The following is a 17464-nucleotide window of genomic DNA, read 5'->3' on the forward strand; positions in this document are numbered from 1 at the left end:
TTATAGAAGGGATCTCCATAAGGGTTTCACATTGCTCCTAAACTGTGGCAATATTTTTCAATACATAAAAGGGGGGGCTAGCCACTATAGAGACACCAGTAATTCTCATAAAAGTCATGTAAGTAAAACTTGTGCAAAGTTTATGATGCTTTAAATGCAAACTTCATTTTGGAAGTTCATCCTTCAACTTGGATGTTAACAACTTAGCTAATAAATTTGATATCATATCCTTCTATATACTACACTCTAATCATCTAATATAATTAAACTTTGGAGTGAAACAAAGAGAAGATTTACACAAAAATATTCATTTAATGTCAAAAAAGATATCAAGATTTATCAGGACAATGTCACTTAATTTTCTGTTTCACAAAAAAAGATGCACTTATCATTGACAAGGGAAAAGGACAGACAGGGCAGAAGACAAACATGCAAGTTCACTATGGGGATGACACAACAGAAACTAAAACACCTAATCAGAAAGTTAAAAACAGAAACTAAAGCATATTCAGCACAATTGTCTTGTGGTCTCTCTCTTCATTGAATCTTCAGTTGACAACCAATTCACAACATTAGATGCATCCTCCCTCCTTTCTTTTTTTTTTTTTTTTTTTTTTCAGGGTAGGAAGCTGCATCCTTTCATCCGACACCAAGTAAACTTCCAATAAACAATATTGTGTCTCCTGGGGCAGGAATTCCAACTCTGTCTACTTCAAGAAGACACAAAATATTTGAATTGATAAAAGTCACGGACAACATTCATTCAGAATGATTATTGCTGGGACCTGAGCCTTGGATTCTTCTCTAACTCACTTGGTGAAGAAAATCCATTCGTTCTCAAAATCCCGCTCACAGAAGTTCTTTTCTACAAAATATCATCTAGTAATTTTTCTTTAGTTGAGAGGACTCGTTTTTCAGATTCTCAAAAAAATGGAAAAAAATCCTTCTTTATAACCTTTTTTTCCAAAGGGAATGATGAGGCCTCATCAGAAAAGCAATTTTCTTCGATCTTCTCTTTTTTGACTTCTGAAACATGACTTGTTCCAGTAAAAACATTTGGAGCAGAACAAGAGTTATCCACAAACTTGGATAGGACCGTGGCTGCATCTACATGCAAAGCACTTGGTTGTTTGGTTATTCTTTCCTCCTTAATCCTAACCTGGTTATGGGAACCCCAATGCCCTCCCAAGTCCTGAAGGTTGTGGAGCGTTGCACCACACTCCACACAATTTTCATTTTTGTCATAGTTGATCTTAGAAGTGTGAGATGAAACAAGACCAACAGGTCATGAGCTTGGAATAAAATGTTGTTGGCCCCACGAACCACTGAGTTTAGACTGAGGCATACAGCTAGATTTTCTTACTTCATTTCTCATTGGAAGGGAGATGTTTGATACAATGCTTGTTACTTGGCTGGTGTTTTGAAGAAGGTTTAAAGAATTTTGCAGGCATGATCCATCAACACCATAACCAGGGGTATTACTCACGGCATGAATACAGGATGGTCGATTCCTTGTAAGCAGAGCACCATCTAAAATGGACAATGGGAAGTTACCTGTGCTAGGAAATGAGGGTTGCTGGTTTCTCATAGAAAGGGCGCAACAAGACCCAAAGGCATATACCCAGAGCAAGGAATGTCAGCTTGGTTCCTAATGCCAGCAATATAGTGTAACTCTTTGGTTGATGGACTCCCTAATCATACGTCAATCACTTTGGACTACCAATTCTATTTTTTTGTTTCTAATCCGTATATGATAAATTAATGCGTCATTTCAATGCTATACCATATATTTCTATCAAAAATATTACTAATAAAGTAAGGAACTAATGATAATTAACAGTTAATAGTTAATAGTCCATTCTCTACTCGCATTTGTCACAATATATTTTTCAAATTAAAAGAAAGATCATGCAACCAAAAAATCGCAATACAGAACATTCTTCTAGGACAACCCACAATCACTTTAGATTAGTAATTCTATTTTTCTTCTTCTTTAATTTGAAATAATCATGTCAATTCCATTCTAGAATGTAACGCAATATAGTTTTTAAGCTAAAGGGAAGAGAAAATACAAACAAAGAAGCTTAATCGAACATTCTTGAGAGCCTAGTTCAACAAACTAACGCTTTAAGTTTTAGAATATAAACATAAGAAACTACATGTACATAGATGAATAGAAACATATAGAGAGAAAAATGAAAGAGGATTGCAAAAGTCTTACCGTGGAAAAAGAACTACTGAATCCTAAATGTCTTCTCCACAAAATAACTCTATCTTTTTATCTGGCACCGAAGCTGCTGAGTAATTCCAAAGCGTCAAATACACTGCTACAAAAGAGTTTGTGCATATCAATAGTTCTATTCTATTATATAAATTAATGTATCTATCTATCAATATTCAATACTATTTATGTATATATAGATAAATATACTATATATGTTTGTATATATATATATGCAGATACCATATGAATGAGAATAGATTTTTTATTTGTTATATAATCTATATGTGTACTTGTATTAAATGTAAGTACACTTTCTGTAGATATTTTTATGTTTTATATGATATTATTTAATTTAATTCAAAAGATATATATATATAAACTCAAAATGTTCAATTGTTTCATATTCTCATCTGCCAAGCATAACATAAGAAATTTATAATTTATAAGTGGTTCAATCCACATTCCACAAGCATTAAAGGATTTATAGATTAAAATGATAAATTATATTTTTATATAATATTGAATCCATAATCTAAACATTTTTAATCCTATATCTTTTTATTTTTATTTTAAATCTCAAAAATTGAACTAACAAATATAAAATGCTTATGGTTTTAAAGAATATGGTTAACAGAAAACTCCCAACCACATTTGGTTAAAAGGGGAATGCGAATATTGGCTCGCAACCAACTATTATAGTTGTATTAAAAAATTATCAGCCTATTTTAAATAAAAAATGAAAGTGCATATATATAGACATATTTAGAGAGAGAAAGAGAGAGAATGACTGTTTAAATTTTTTTTATAAAGCGATCGCCATAAGGGTTACACGTTGCTCCAAAACTGTTGCAACATTTTTCAATACATAACAGGGGGGCTAGCCACATAGGGACACCAGTAATTCTCATAAAAGTCATGTAAGTAAGAACTTCTGCAAAGTTTATGATGCTTTAAATGCAAATTTCATTTTGGAAGTTCAGCTTTCAACCAAGATGTCAACAACTTAGCTAATAAAGTTTACATCATATCCTTCTATATACTACACGCTAATGTAAAAATATATATCAAGATTTATCAGGAGCATTTCACTTAATTTTCTATTTCATAACAAAAGATGCACTTACATTGACAAGGTCGAAGGACGGATAGGACAGAAGACAAACATGCAAGTTCACTATGGGTATGACAAAACAGAAACTAAAACACCTAATCAGAAAGACAAAAACGGAAACTAAAGCATATTCAGCAGAATTGTCTTTTGCTCTCTCTCTCCATTGAATCTTCAGTTGACAACCAAGTCATAACATTAGCTGCATCCTCCCTCCTTTCCTTTTTGTTTTTTCTTTTTCTTTTCTTACTTTTTTCAGGGTAGGAAGCTGCATCCTTTCATCCAACACCAAGTAAATTCCCAATAAACAATATTGTTTGACAGCATGTGTCATGGGGCAGGTATTCCAACTCTGTCAACTTCAAGAAAGCCACAAAACATTTGAATTGATAAAAGCCACGGAAAATATTCATTCGGAATGATTATTGCTGACACCTGAACCTTGGATTCTTCTCTAACCCACATAGTTAAGAAAATCCGCCCATTCTCATAAACCTGCTCACAGAAGTTCTTTTCTACAGAATATCATCTCTCAAAAAAATTCCTTCTTCATAACCTTTTTTTCCAAAGGGCATGATGAGGCCTCATCAGAAGAGCAACTTTCTTCAATCTTCCTTTTTTTGACTTCCAAAACACGACTCGTTCCAGTAAAAACATTTGGTGCAGAACAAGAGTTATCCACAAAGTTGGATTGGACCGTGGCTGCGTCAACATGCAAAGCACTTTGTTGGTTGGTGATTCTCTCCTCCTTAATCCTAACCTGGTTATGGGAACCCCAATGCCCCCCTAAGTCCTGAAGCTTGTAGAGCATTGCACCACACTCCACACAATTATCATTTTTGTTATAGTTGATCTTAGAAGTGTGAGATGAAACATGACCAACATGTAATGAGCTTGGAACACAATGTTGTTGGCCCCACGAACCACTGAGGTTAGACTGAGGCATACAGCTAGATTTTCTTACTTCATTTCTCATTGGAAGGGAGACATTTGATACAATGCTTGTTACTTGGCTGGTGTTTTGAAGAAGATTTAAAGAATTTTGCAGGCATGATCCATTAACACTATAACCAGGGGTATTACTCACGGCATGAATACAGGCTGGTCGATTCCTTGTAAGCAGAGCACCATCTAAACTGGACAATGGGAAGTTACCTGAGCTAGGATATGACGGTTGCTGGTTTCTCATAGAAAGGGCACAACTAGACCCAAACAAAGGCATATACCCAGAACAAGGAATGTCAGCGTGGTTACTAAGGCCAGCAATATACTGTACCTCTTTGGTCAATGAACTCCTCAATGTGTGATCTCTATTTGAGACGAGGAATGGAAAGTTACCTAAACTAGGATTTGTAATTTGATGGTTTCCTGCAGAAAAGGAGCCATTCGACTCGAACAAAGTAAAGTCTGAGGTTGGAATGAGGGCTTGGTTGCTCAAGATGCCAGCACCGCAAGGAATTTCACCATGCCACAGGTTATTGTCTATAGCAGGAAGAGGATCTGGTTGATTCCTCATAGTAAGAATGCCATTTGAGACAAAGAATGGTGAGTGATCCAAGCGAGGTAATTCAGATTGATGGTTTCTCTTAGAAAGGGAGGCATTTGGCCCAAACAGGGATGTTCCCCAATTGTTAGAAATGTGGGCTTGGTTGCTCCTGATGCCTACATTAGAATCAGACAAAAATGTGTGTGGTGGAGTAGGAATAAAGATTGATTTGTTTCTTGAAGAAATGATGTCTGAGCCAAACCTAAATGTATTTAAAAGGCTAGGAACAGAGGGTGCAAAACTTCCCATGGAACCATCTGAACTGAAGCAAGGTGAGGTCGTAGAACTAACATATCTTGGGTTTGTCAGCGACAGATTAACATTCAAACCATTCTGTGATAAGCTAGCAGAGCTAGGAGTACATGCTGATTGGTTTCCAACAGAAAAAGTGCCATTAAATTCAAAACCAGGTAAACCAGAAGAAAAAGGAATACAGGTATGATGATTACCTGCAGGGAGAGATGAATTTGGCTGAAAAGGAGAATTACTGGTCAAACTAAAATTATGTTCTTGCTGATCAACTGCCAAAAGAGCAGATGCAATACAAAGTACAGTTTCCATGGTAGGAGAAGAAACCAGCTTATTTCCAGCACCAGATGGATCACTCATACCTGATACAAAAGCACTATCTGGTGCAGGAGTATCAACTTCTTGGTGCTGTGAAGAAAACAAGTTGCATGCATTTTCAATCAATGGTGAGCTCACTGGATCGGAGATATTTGGAAGCTCAAATTCTCTTCCAGATGGAAGGACCCCTTCAAACCATTCTCCAATGCATTGCGGTGGAACCTCGTCTCGTAAGTCATCCATGAGGGAAGAGAAGTGATGCGCAGCTCAGACTAAGAGAAATAAAGGAGATGACTGTAGAGGACTCAGAGTCAGGAATAAGGTCTTATAAGGCTCATGGTTTCCGTTTGACTTTAAAGTTTCAGGAAGGGAAAAAAGTACCCCTTAATAAATTTGGAAAAGAAGGGAATAAAGGCACCCCTTAATAAATTTGGTCAAGAAGGGAAAAAAGGAACACCTTAATAAATTTGGACAACTATACTGAGATAGCCAGATTACACCAAAATTATTTTTAAATTAGAGCAGTGATCGGGCAGGATCGAGCCTATGTACGCTTGAGGTGTGTCAAAATGGGAGCTTTTACCATTCACAAGGTCAAAGTATAAACTCTCCTCCTTTGACTACTCAAAATTTGAGCCGATTGACATTTGACATTTGTTAAAGCTTATCATTCTTGAGCCCATCTAAGCCTTACTAACCCAAAAAAGACAAATGGAAATAATAAATGAAAATAGATTATGGAAAATCCTGACTTTTCCTTCATTATTGACTACAAAAAAGAGCAAAAAACTTTCATGAGTTGGCTATCACTTTCGCATCGGCCAAAAGTTTGATAATTTAATTAGTCAACTTCCCATATATAACAAAATAAAATTATTTTTGTGGTCCACAGTTAGGTAATGCCATGCCATAGTTGTTAAAGGCGCACCTAGGATCCAAAAAAAGGCCTAGGCTCATCGAGGCTCAGCTAGAGCGCCTCAACCTACTACAGTCCAGGCCTCTTCAATCAGACTCACATAAAGCTCAAGCTCACGCTTTTTAGTAGGCTTCAGGCTCAAAAAAGGTGCACCTTGTATTTTTTAGTCATTTATTCATATTACATTTTTTTTTTTAATGACTACTAAATTAAAAGGTTCTATATCATATATTGTATTGTTTAACATTATGAAATATTTGACAAAATTCATAAATTTATATAATAATATATGTTTAACTATGCAATATTATAACACACACGCCTTCCTTCGATCAGGCTCACGCCTTATACTTCGCCTTGTCTTAGGCTCTAGAAGGCCTTTGGCGCCTTAGTGCGCCTTGAGCCTTTAACAACTATGTGCCATGCTATGAAGCACAGATATAGAATCAGGATTTGGATACGACATGGGTACAACGATAGATCAAATCTTCAAAAAAAAGGATGCAAATACGGCAAGAAATAATAATATATTATATTTGTATATATAAGAAAATTAATTTTTTGTTAGTTTTACATAACATTATGAATGTAAACGTAATCACCAATATGTGCATACCTAAAGAGGCCATTAGATAAAACACGAAGATAGAGAATGAAAAACACTAGCCCTAGAGATTGAATGACCCAACTTAATCCATCCCTTAATAGACATTGGGCTTTTAAGTCCTTTTATTTAATTTAGTTTAAACAATGAACTTTTATGAAATTATTATACTCAGACTCCGTTTTTTATGAAATTATTTACAAATTCGTCCAGTTGTATTCCAGAGTATCCTATCATATCCTAGAAGTATCCTGCTGTATCCAATCTGAAAACAGTATCTGGATACCGTATCAGACAAGTATTCGGGTATACTCATGTCAAATACGTATGCGATACAGCCACGGCGACCCTGGAAGAGTATCTATGCTTCCTAGGTGCCATTTGAGAAAAATTAACTTATAATGCTACTCCTAAACTAGTAAATGAATGTTAATCAAACTAAACAGTGGTCAATCTACCATGTACATTCGCAGGCTACTTACCAACAGAGCTTGATTCTACAGTAAAAATAGATCTCATCATCAGTCATCCATGTATTCATTACCAGGAATAAACATAACAATGCATACAAAGAGATTCACAAAACTTCACTGCCTTAATGAATTATAGTGATAGCCACTATTCTCTTTACCTCCTACCATATCTGAAATCCTGAAAAAAAAGTAATGATTTTGATTTATTTGTTTATTTACTCAAGATTTATTCTTTTTTTTATATTTATGTCGAACAGCGTCATCATTTGTTTCTCCGACGACTCAAGTGGTGTATTCTAATCAATAATGATGAAATTAACTTAATTACGAACATCTTGACTAAAATAGACAAAAAATAATATACAAAATTTATCCAAACCAAAAAAGGAACAAAAAACTCTTCAACAAAAATAAATTTCCACACCCAAAAAGATTATTTGCTTCCATATAGACCATCAGGTCATTATACTAATATTCAAATGTGCGTTAATTTGGGCAGCCAAAAATTGAAATGTATTATTGATGTAGCAGTATAACTTATGACAAAAGGAACCAAGAAAAGCAGCAACAGAAGTGAGACGACAATGTTTTGATATTTTATTGCAAGAGCTTTTCATTTAAACTGATCTATTCTTATCAGTAAGGTACTGCTCAAAACTGTAGTTGTGCTGGTAACGACACTCCTATGCATTATCCAACTGGGAATGAACTTGGTTTGAACCAATCCCATCAATCAATGGTGCCATATGGATGGCCAGCAATGGGTGATGGCTTTTATTTAAGCAATGCATTACCTTGTATTTCTGGCAACACTTTCTCTAGGATTGTCTCTATCTGTGTTAACTTATGTAAGTGTATCAGGTACAGGTTGTGTCTCTAAGTGCCGAACCTCCAAAAATGCCAGATTTTAAGATCCGAGGTTAGATACAGGTACAACGACACGACAATGCATTTAAATACATTATATGTTATATCATGGAGTAAAGACTGAAGTTGTTGTTATTTAGGAATATGCCAATTATTATGTTAAATAAATGAGATTTAAAAAAGAGGGTTCTCATCCATCTCATAAATAGAAAACTCATCTCTGCTATGAATACACCTGTTATAGAAAACTCGTTTCTTCTTCTTCAATCATGTCATGTGAAGGCTCGATTTAGGTTCCTGTGCCAGACACATATGCCATATCCATACCCCTGTTGTCCCATGTCAACATGACTTCGTGAAAGGAAATAGGAGAGTCCATGTAACAAAGGTCTCTATACATATACAAACCTATATTAAGAGGTGATTCAAAGGTTATGAAAAGTTACTCACCAAGTTTCAAAGTAACCATTATCCTCTTCTCCTAATTCATCAATACCTTCTCTCGAAGTTTTATATTTTCTACAACCATGCAACTTCTCTTGTCCATCAAAAGGAATGATACACTAACACAACTTTGGTCCAATTATCTATTCGAATTCCAGTGTGTTTGATTCTGAAATGTTCAAACCAGGTTGCAACAACGGATTGCGCATAAACAAACTTCAAAATGAAGAGAAATTTTAAGTTCAAGAATACACAATCATAAGTCAACCACTTTGGTCGATCAATTCTACTTTTTAATTTCTAATCCGGATATCCTAAATTAATGCATCGTTCCAATGCTAGACCATATTTTCTATCAACAAAATTACTAATTTAACAGTTAATAATAGTCCATTCTCTACTCACATTTGTCACAATATATATTTCAAATTAAAAGCAAAAAATAGCAATACTGAAAATTATTACAGGACAACCCACGATCACTTTAGAATAATAATTCTATTTTTCTTCTTCTATAATTTGAAATAATAATATTATTTAAGCTAAATTGAACATTCTTGAGAGCCCAGTTCAACAAACTGACATCTAAATTTTTTGAATATATATGCATACGAAAATACATGTATAAATGAATACAAACATGTAGAGAGAGAAAGATGAGAGAGAATTGCAAGGGTCTTACCGTGGAAAAAGAACTTCTGAGCCCTAAATGTTTTGGCACCGAAGCTGCTGAGGAATTCCAAGCTGTGTTTGTAGCTGCTGAGGAATTCCAAGCTGTGTTTGTATATCTATAGTTCTATGGTATTAGTAAATTTGTTTAGGAAAATATATATATATATATATATATATATATATATATATATATATATTATATAAATTAGGTCAAATTCAAAACTCCTGTACACATAATCCGGGCGCGACACATGATGTATTACTAGTCTATACAATAAATGTATATGCTAATATGAAAGAGTATAACTTTTGTTTGTAGTATGTATTATATATAGTATATCTATTTTGTTACTATTGGCTATTTTACCTATATAAAACACATAATTTAATTAAAATCTCAAATATCAAATTATGTGTTTTATATAGGTATATTCCAGTATTTTATAAAAAAATCATTTATCGTAAATGTATTTCTTATATAATTACTATAAATTCAACCATTTTATCAGTGGTGTTAAAAAGGGTATTTCAGTTGTTTTTGGTAGCAAAGGTTACTTTAGAGTATTAAAGTCATTACAAAAATTTACCGTTAATTTTAACTACAAATTAACAAAAAGGGGGCTACACAAGAGGCAAAGTGTCAAAAAGTGAAAGTATACAAGGGTTTTTGTGATTTAACCCTATAAATTAATATAGCACAAATTGCATAAAATTCCACCCTTTTCAATTTTTTTTTTTTTTAGGAAACTAGGCATAAGTAAAGTTAGGAATCCTAAATAATAAAATGGTCTATTTTAAATGTTTATTTTTAATTTGATTGAATTTAGAAAAATAATTACAAATGCATCAAGAATTTTTGTAAAGGTCCAAATTACCCTCCAAACTCTTATTCCAAAAAAAAAAAAAAAAAAAAAAAAAAAAAAAAAAAAAAAAAAAAAAATCTATATTATAAAAAACATATAATTTCAAAATACAAAAATAAAAAATTGTTAACAAGTTTGAACTAGCAAATAAGCGATATAAGTTGTTGAGTAATCCGTGCAAGGAAAGAAAATCGAAAGAACTACTAATTAAATTCTCACTCTTACTATATACACTGTTCTTCTTCTTCTGTCCCAATTGTGTGCTAAATCTATTATATCTAAACAAATTTTGAACACTTTATTACATCTAAAATTGAAATGAGTAAATTTAAAAATAAAAAATTTCACACAGACACAATCACGAATTAACTAGTGGCCTAGTCATCTCGCCTTCCACCTCCTCAAATACACGGTCGTTTTTGCCATCAATTCCAACTTCAATCATTCGCTTCATTTGGATACACTGGAGAGAAAAGAAAGGAAATAATAACATTAGTTATGAGAGAAAATAAATGAAATGATAATTATAATTTATATTCATATTTGAATAGATAGGAGAGAAAAAAACATGAATGGATAATATTCTTATTTGGATAAAACATACGAGAGAAAAGAAAGGAAGGGATAATAATCAAATTACTATATTACCTTTTTGTATCTAATCTAAATAAAATAGCTTGTTTTCAAAGTCTACCTTTTTAAGATATATGTGTGTGTGTATGTGTGTGTGTGTGATGATCATATTCATGGTGATGATCAAATTTGGAGCATAAGGCAGTGTTAGACTATATGTGTGTGTGTGTGTGTGTGTGTGTGTGTGAAAATCATATTCATGGTGATTATCAAATTTGGAGCATAAGGCAATGTTGTTTCTTTACTTTAAGCAAATGCACCTAATACAATAAGATATTCATGTCTTTAGCATGGCCAATTAGAATATAGGAATGATACAGTTATCAGAAAGCAAAATCTGGGCTTACGGAAATATTGAAAAAGGAAGATCACCAAACAGTAAGAAAAAAGACATTAAAATCTCTAATGGTGTAGGTTATGCATTTATAACCTATCTGAAAATACCATGCTTGGAGAGGAAAATTTAAGGACTATATTTTCTTTGTCACGGTGCCAAAGTCACCTAACCTCGAAGTCCTTGTTCACAACATGTTTCAACAAAAAACTTTTCACGTGCCTGAGTGTTTTTCCTCGATAAGTGTAATTTTTTTTTTATTTATAAATATTAACAATAATATACATGAATCACATCAAGGGCATAGCCTTGAAAAGAGACATTCAAGCTAGCAACAACCAACACCCTACAACAAACCATTGATTAAATTTAAAACTTCCCACCAAACAAATTGAGCAACATCAGGTTTACAAAAAGCATAATCTGGGCTTCAGAAAGTGGAAACTCTAAAGCAGAGCGGACAAACCAAAGCTGAGCTCTATGTCATTTAAAAGTAATCAATGAATATCATCCCATCTCATTACAAACAAAACATAGTAAGCTCCATGTCATTGAAAGCAAAAGAAAAACAAGGAAGCTTAAGTTCAGACTGGTAGATAATTGAGAGATGTAGTACCATAAAGTTTACATACCAAAAGCTCCATAACAAAAATAAATAAATAAATACATAACTAAACTTAGACATAATAGGAAGTTCCACTAATTGTCCCAAAATATTACCAACTTAAAAGACATTGTCAAAAGTCAGTATAACCGAAACCATTATCAACATCAAGAATCATTGGACATCAGTTCCTCCATGAGTGTCTTGCAAAGCACAGATGGACAACCAAGAAATTGTGTCATTCTATCAAAATGGTCGTGCTTAGTCAGAAAAATGAAAGCTTTAACAATTGCATGCCCTTCTAGTCCAATTTCTGCCAACTTCTTAAAGATTTCTTCTTCATATTTTCCCTTTTGGTTCCACTTCTAATAAAGATTATTGAATGTTTTATAAAGATCATTTCCCTCTTTAAGAGCTACAGGCACACCTTTCACTATTTCAATTATTTCATTGTCTCCATCAATAGTCAAATAATTCCTTTTTCTTTTTCCTTTTGAAAAAGTGGAATGGGAAGTTGCACTTGAAAGTGTTTCAGGAGACATCATATTCATATTTTCAAACTCATGATCCATAAAACCCATATTATCCAAATTTGCTTCATTCGATGACACCATATGATTAATACCATTAATGGTCTCCATCGGATCATCATTAGGACTTGACTTCCATTCATTACTCTTCTCTTTTCTTTTTGTTGCCCAATCAATAATCATCTCCTTAGCAATTGCTGCATTAGACCCAGTTGCCCTATCCTTGGCAAATAAATCTAGCAACTTATCATAGTTGGAAATTGGAGTAGCCTTCAATTTCTTAGCTGTTGGATTTGACTGTTGCCGAAACATAAAAAAATATATATTATCATTATTTCAAGCTGAAACAAAAGCATAAAGAATGTATCTCTTAAAAGTAAAAATAAATAAATATTCTCAATTAAAAAACCAACCTCAATTAAAGAAGCTCAAACTTCAGGTTCAACATTCCACATTTTTGGTGCTTCACTCAAACCAGTTTTGAATAAGTCAAAACACTAGTTAAATATTTTCTTGATTGCTTTCAATCGATTCTTCACTTTATCTTTGTTGATATTGATACCTAGTCTTTCTTTTAATTCGTCAACAATCTCACGATAAACTTTTGTTGTGAATGTGCCATCAATCATATTCTCCTTGACAAATTGATTATGTAATGCATCTACAAATATATCATCCATTTGTGCAGTCCAAACACATCTATCTCTCTTTGACCTACCACTTATGTTTGTTTGATTACTCATTCTTATATCTACATAACAACAAGTACAATACAAAGAATTGAACAAAAAGATAAATCATTCAATTAAAGGTAAACAAAAATTGTATGTAAGGTAGGAGTTTATAACAAGCTATAATTAGCATTCTACGTCTCCAAATAAAGCACTTTAACATAAAAGAAGTTAAAGAAAAATTAAACAAAAGCAAATAAGTTTTAAGTTATTTCAACCAAATAAACATTTCAAGTATCACACATGATTAGCTACATAGTCATGCCACATATGGGAAGCTATCAAATCTCTCAAGTATTCCCCCAAACTAAGATCTTCACTTCTCTCCATTGGACCACACTCTTCATTTCGAGTTTCATTTAAGAACTCTTGGTCTACTTCATTAATAAGGCTTTCATCCGGATCTATGCCCATTAAATAGTTGTGTATGATGCAACAAGCTAAAATGATATCAACTTGAGTTTTAACATCATACGTTGGTTCAGTATTGCTTCCTATGATAGGAAATCGTTTCTTCAACATACCAAAAATTCTCTCAATAACATTACGCAGTGATGCATGTCGAAGGTTGAATAACTCTCTTGGATTCTCTGGTCGGCGTGAGGCATATTCTTTTAAATGGTAGCGCACACCTCTATAAGACGTGATAAGTCCAGCCTTTAATGGGTACCCGGCATCAAAAAGATAAAATTTTCCTATTAAGAATAATAGTAATTAATATTGGATTCATATAAATAAAAAATCTTAAATATTTAAGTTAATGTTAACAAAAATTACCTTCAGGAAGTATTAATTTATCTCCTCGTCTTTTTAGTGCACTAGTCATAACTCTTGAGTCTGAAGCGGTACCCTTCCATTTAGGTAAAACATAGGTAAATTTCATGTCAAATGAACAAGCTGCTAACACATTTATTGTTGGATAATTCTCCCTACCACGATATCTGGGTACATCTTCGTTAGATACTTTCACACGAATGTGTGTTCCATTAATTGCCCCAATGCAATTCTAAGATAAAATTAGTATATAAATTTTTTTTATGTAATAGTTTATGAAAAAAAAAAAAATTTGAAGTATTGAGTTAAGTAATAATCACGTTTATCTTGAAATATGGATGAAACCTATCGTTATTGAGTATTTTTGGGGGGACGTCCAATCCACTATATTGCTTAAGAACTATCCTTCCAATGAGATTATTGCTTTTAACACACTATGAAAATGATGGCTTATGGTTTCACTAGAGCGACAAAAGAAAAATGACATTGTCCGATTCCTCACATTGTGTGATATAATGTGAAGAAATTTGGTAACTTACTCTTCAACACTTACACGTTTTGTGGGTTGAAGACCACCATCTCTTGTAAGCATCTCACAGAAATTTTGAAAAGCTTCTGGTCCATACGAGTAATGTTTCGACATTTCTCACTTACCCCAAGCGCGTTCATTAGTTTATCCCGGGTTATTTGCCTTTCAATCTCTAATTGTGTAATAGGTTCATCTACATAGTTTCTACGTTTTCGACGCATAAACCAATACACGGCAATGACAGTGATGAGAGTTGCAATTTGACGTCGTCTTTGTTCCCACATAAAATGGAAATGTAGTATCTCATTTTGTTATCTATCCATCTAAAATTGTAAAATGCAAAATGATATATTAATAACCAGAAAAGAAAATGTAGTATCTCATTTTGTTGTTTGTCCATCTAAAATTAATGAATAATTGTAAGTCCCTCAACGACTAGCTCTTCACCCGCTCCTTGTCCCATTTTTATATATTTATTTATTTATTCTGTAACAATAGATTCTCGAAAAAACGAAATACAGAAAACATTTTCTAGAAGAAATTAATCTCCATATACATTTTCAGAGAACATAATATATAACTATTTTCATTAGTATCATCTATCTCATTACAAATAAAACACAGTGAGCTCTATGTCATTGAAAGCAAAAAAAAAAAAAAAAAAACAAGAATAAAAGGTATCTAAATCAAAGTTACATTTTAAATCAAACATAAATAATTTATAATTGTAAATGTTTGGTAAGAATAGAAAAATTTAGAGAAGCTAGAGAACTGAAATTGGGCTATAAATACGTGTTGAACATGAAGACCAAGGACATCAAGTTAGAACAGTTTGTAATTGGAGAGCAACTGTACCAGAAATAAGAAGCCTAACAATGACAACAACCAATCCTCATGTGTAAAAGTTATATACCAGTTTATACAAATATTTAACAAGTGGATTCTGGATAATGTGGTCATGGTTTGCCCCTCACCCATTAGAACCACCATATTAGAACCGCTATTAAGAGGATTGATGTGTATGAAACACACAAATCATTGTAAATATAAAATAAAAATACTAATTTGAGCTTGTTGCATTATAAGAGCATAGGGATCTTTAAAACCACTATTAAGAGGATTGATGTGTATGAAACACACAAATCATTGTAAATATAAAATAAAAGTACTAATTTGAGCTTGTTGCATCATAAGAGCATAGGGATCTTTAAAAAATAACTATGAAACTGAAAATTTATTAGTGTAAATTAACAAGAAAATTTCCATATAGGGTTGAAATCTCCATCTAGGGTTTAAATTTTAGTGTAGATTAACAAGAAAATAATCCAAAAATTGATTCAAAAACAGCAAAACTTTGACTTGAATGTCGGAACTGGAGAAAAGGCGAAGCCGGAGCTAGAGAAGAGGAGAAGCCGGGGCTAAAGAAGAGGAGAAACCGGAGAAGCGAGAGAAGCGAGAGAACAGTAGCTAGAGAAGCGCCAAATCTGATTTGCCCTAATATTGTGTTATGTTATTAGGATTGAGCTAGGACTTTAATGTAATAAAAATTTTGTGTACAGAATTTTGAAGGCTAGTTTTGTCTTAATGAAAAATTTACTTAAGTTGGTTTCCTTTCCCTTCAAATCTTGTCAAATTTGGAGGGATTTAGTTTGAGGGATTTGGAGGGATAGCTATCCCTCCAAATCCTTCCCAATCCTTTCTTTTCTATCAAATTCTTCTCATCCAAACACATTAGTCACTATCATTTCATTTCTTTTCTCTCCAAATCCCTCTAAATCCCTCAATCTAAACAAAGCCTTATAGGTAGCTCCATCCCCATGCAACACACAATCAATATAATCTAGGGTAAATTGCCAAAAAAAAACCCTAAACTATTAGTGAACTTACAACAAACACCCTCAACTACAAAAGTTCCAAGAACCCCCCTAAACTATACATTTTTGTTATAGATGACCCCATTCGGCGATCGGCCAGTTGGATATTACTGTTTATGATCAACATTTTAAAATTAAAATACTATAATACCCTTATGAACATTAAAGGACAATAATGCCCTTTTATTGGCCTTAGATTCAAAATTCTATGCTCACCCAAACACTACCAGAGCATTATCTTCCTCATCCATGGATCTTCGATCAGGAACCAAAGCTATGGGGAGATGTAGTGGTCGGCTGATTGAAATTAGAAAGGTAAGACTAAAATGATTTGGGTTGACTGTAAGGGATACACGTGACCCTAGTTGACCCAAAGGGATTTTGAGGAAGAAAGCAAGATATGGGAAATCAGAGCGGACGAACGTGGTTAGTAATGATGATACACTGACATTTAAAATAAAGGCAAAAAAATACAGAATCTCACGAACAAGAAAGGCTCCAACACACACACTGGCGTAAACGGTGCACAGGTTATTAACGGTGGAGAAAGGAGAAGTCAAAGGAAGAAGGGATAATAGGGGCAGTGGCAGTGAGTTTATGAGGTTCGATTGGGTTTGATGTGTGTGATTTAGTCTGAATTGTCAGAGCTTCAAATGATTAAGAGAAAGTCATCGTTGGTGAGTAGCGATGATGGTGGTAGTGGGAGTGGCTTTTGTGGTTCAATTGGATTTGACAATGTGTGGTTTAACATAAATTATTTGAATTTCTATAAGTTTGGGTGTGGTTGTGGATAGTGGCAATGGGTCTGTAAGGTGGTGGTAGTGAGTTTGTGTGGGTCTATTCGGAATGGGTGTAAAGAATTCGACAACCTTAAAACGAATTATATCCAAAACAATACACGTTTTCAGGTCATCGAGATCTTCATTAGTGATGTTATTGCTTCGCTTGCTCTGACGACCATAATTGCCCTTTATGATTGTTGTACATATTTCTCTCTTTAAAATTCTTACTCAATCTCTTTCTCTCTATAATAAGGTATATATATATATGTATGTATGTATGTATGGGTTAAGTGCAAAAAAATCCCCTCTACTATTGATAAGTCTGAAACTAACGTGAACCTGAACAATAAATAGTGAGTCAAACCCACAAACAAGTTCTTTCTATTACA

At 33.5% G+C, this 17464-nt stretch overlaps 1 long non-coding RNA gene across 1 annotated transcript; it reads right to left on the reverse strand.

The window, feature by feature from the left end:
* Positions 1 to 591: 591 nt before the first annotated feature.
* Positions 592 to 9584, reverse strand: LOC132311416 (uncharacterized). Its single transcript, XR_009482971.1, has 2 exons — positions 9432 to 9584; positions 592 to 2327 (listed from the first exon to the last, which is right to left on the reverse strand). It is a non-coding gene; the product is annotated as an uncharacterized LOC132311416 (long non-coding RNA).
* Positions 9585 to 17464: the final 7880 nt, after the last annotated feature.

The sequence above is a fragment of the Cornus florida genome, unplaced genomic scaffold, assembly GCF_030987335.1.
Source record: "Cornus florida cultivar Cherokee Brave unplaced genomic scaffold, ASM3098733v1 CherokeeBrave_3.0.0_Hap2_Chr06, whole genome shotgun sequence".
Taxonomy (NCBI): Eukaryota; Viridiplantae; Streptophyta; class Magnoliopsida; order Cornales; family Cornaceae; genus Cornus; species Cornus florida.